The sequence below is a fragment of the Austrofundulus limnaeus genome, unplaced genomic scaffold (genome assembly GCF_001266775.1).
Source record: "Austrofundulus limnaeus strain Quisiro unplaced genomic scaffold, Austrofundulus_limnaeus-1.0 Scaffold169, whole genome shotgun sequence".
NCBI classification, from domain to species: Eukaryota; Metazoa; Chordata; class Actinopteri; order Cyprinodontiformes; family Rivulidae; genus Austrofundulus; species Austrofundulus limnaeus.
In genome coordinates, this window is record NW_013952571.1 from 100,122 (window position 1) to 103,439 (window position 3,318).

Here is a 3,318-nt window from a genome sequence, read left to right on the forward strand (position 1 = left end):
GGAGCTGAGAGCAGGGGGAGGGACTACAAGGTTGTTTCTGTTCAAAATTTTCTAAGTTTTTGGGTACTCAAGAAACTACATACAGCAGCTTTAACTTTACTAACTGGGTCATCAGCTGGATAAAATGTAAACAACAAACCACTGACAAAGTTTTGGGCCATTTTAAATTTATAGGAGGAGTCCCTCTTTGCTATCCTACACAGCACTCCATTTAAACATCTGTATAGATGTTAACATAAAGGAAAAGGACCAGCATGAGCTCCATAAATGATGAAAATTCTCTGAAAGATGTGGCTGARAACAGCTGCACATCTGCTAGTTTACAGCGAGGCTTTGATCCTTTTAAAAGATAAGGATCTGAACAAAAACACAGATGAAAGTCATAAAACAAAAAGAGCAGCATGTGAAGATGTTTTGGTGTTTTATGTGAAACCAATAATTATGTTGAATTCTGTTAAACATCTAAACACGGAGTTATTTCTTATTTCTTGGCTATAACTTGATTGTATTGATTAGGAGCATGTTGAAGCAGCAGCTTGTCTCCACCAGGTGCTGCTCCACTTACATAACCCACAGACAGGTCATTATTACAGAGGCTGGTGGTGCCTTTAGGGCCTACCGTGTTTTTATTTATTTCATCCTATGTCTCTCTCTACTTTTCTCTCTTTATGTTTCTCTCTCTCTACGTTTCTCTCTTTATGTTTCTCTCTCTCTACGTTTCTCTCTTTATGTTTCTCTCTCTCTACGTTTCTCTCTCTACGTTTCTCTCTCTACGTTTCTCTCTCTACGTTTCTATCTATGTTTCTCTCTCTACGTTTCTCTCTGTGCGTTCCTCTTTCAATGTTTCTCTCTACGTTTCTCTCTATGTTTCTCTCACATTTCTCTCTTTACGTTTCTCTCTACATTTCTCTCTTTATGTTTCTCTCTCAACGTTTCTCTCTCCTTTCTCTCTTTATGTTTCTCTCTACGTTTCTCTCTAGGTTTCTCTCTCTACATCTCTCTCTACGTTTTTCTCTATGTTTCTCTTTCCTTTCTCTCTTTACGTTTCTCTCTTGTTTCTCTCTGTACGTTTCTCTCTGTACGTTTCTCTCTCTGTTTTTCTCTCTACATTTCACTTGTTACGTTTCTCTCTCTACGTTTCTCTCTTTACATTTCTCTCTGTATGTTTCTCTTTTTGTTTCTCTCTCGTTTCTCGCTGTACGTTTGTCTTTCTATGTTTCTCTCTCTGTTTCTCTCTCTACGTTTCTCTTTCTCTGTTTCTCTCTTTACATTTCTCTCTACGTTTCTCTCTCTCTAGGTTTCTCTCTCAACGTTTCTCTGCCTCCTTTTCTCTTTTTACGTTTCTCTTTTTACGTTTCTCTCTCTACGTTTTTCTCTCTATGCTCATTCACTGCTTCTCTTTGTGTCGTTCTTCTCGCTGACTGCCTTTCTGTGCCCTCTTTCGTGTTGCTTCTGTCCACCGTGGTAGTCGGTCAGACAGTATCGGGTCTGTTTGATCTCCAGCACTGGAAACCAGCAGCTACCGCTATTTCAACCCTCTTTATGGTTGCCATGGTTATTCACTTAGATACAATTACTATAGCAACACTGTTTCTGAGGGCSGGGAGGAGGTGCAGCAGCAGAACGCAGCAGAGGTCTGGGTGGAGACGTTCGGTACATAAACACCATCCAGTCTAGATCTCACGACAAGCCACTGCTGAMCCTGTTCTGATCAAATGGTTTTTAAAACACTAAATTATGTTATTTTAAGAAAATCCTTATATAAGTTTAATTATTTTTGATTTAAAATCTGAATATTCCTTGAAGGAATGATCACCCGCCTCCTTTCAGGTCCGAGTCTTTAAATTCAACTTGAGAAATAAAAATTGTTAATATTTTGATCAGACATTACAAATACACCGCAGTACACATTGCAGTGAAATRTCAGAATATGTGCTGCGAAAGAATCACGTCAAATTTTCATTGAAAACCAGTAAATTTGGCTAAATTAATATCATTTTGTGTATTTTCTTTTAACTTGACTGTGGCAGCCACTTTCAATTAAATATGAGCAATACACCTCCWTAGGTTTTGACAGCTGGGGGTTTGCAGCATGAATGGCTCAAATGAACCGGATAACATTGGTGACTGACTGTGATTGACCGTAAACTGAACGGGAGTTACAACCTCTGTATGTTTTTATTCCACCACAATAAAATGCAGTGTTTTCTTTTATGTTGCATGATTGTGTGCTGACGTAATTTTAACCTATTTAATTCCAACACTTGTCTAAGGTGCTTAAATAAAATTGTTGCTTTAAAAAGCCTGTGACATGCATATACACGAAATACAAAAAGTCAAAGAAAATACATTTATATTTAATAAACATGGCATAATACATATGATTTTGACCCATTGTGTTCCATAATTGGCATGTTTTCTTTTGTATTTGCCTCAGCTAAAGTGAAACAGGAAGTGACATCAAAGGGGAACTCTTTGAGAAAGAAAACTCCCGGTTTTTGTTTACTGAAACAATATTATTTGAACTATAACTCTTTCTCATCTCTCAATGATAAGAATTAAAATATTCTAAAGAAATGTCAGATTCATCTCTACAGTCTGTGTTGTTAGCCATTTTAGCAACACTCTGTGTACATTCAGACATTCCCCTTTGACATCACTTCCTGTTTCTTCACAGGCAAATATGTCAACAACTGCTCATCTCAGACATGATTTTTTTCTACAATATGTTATCAATGTTATCTTTCCAAAAATACATTCATATTTATTGTAAAACATTGATGTCACGGGTACTTTAAGTCTTGTTTTAAGTGCAGTTAAGCCCCGCCCCCTGTCAGAGCTGGTTAATATAATTTATGTCATGCTCAGATTCTTTTATTCTCCTGTTTAAATGAAAGGCAGGTGACCAGCAAACACTCAGAATTAAATGTTTTTATTTGAAGCTTGTTGGTTTGAACCTCTTTCTGTAAAACTGATAGAAATAAAGTTAACCTCTTAATCCCCAGGGGTTTTCTTGACCTTTTTGTTCAAAATCCCATGCCGAAATGTAACTGAGTGTGTCTCAGGGTTTACAAACTCTACTTAAATAATCTTAGCATCAAAATAAAGCAACACTTGGAGATTTTATTAGAAGTGTAAGTATTAAAACAGCTGCTGTGGTTTTAGACATACTGAGGATGGAACATAATTTTAATTTTTTTCTCTCTCACCTGAATAATGTTTACATTAACCAGTATATAACCATTTAAAACCAATAATGAATCAGGTTAAAACTCTTGGAAACCATAAACCCACCTGTGGACATCACCTGTACAAAGA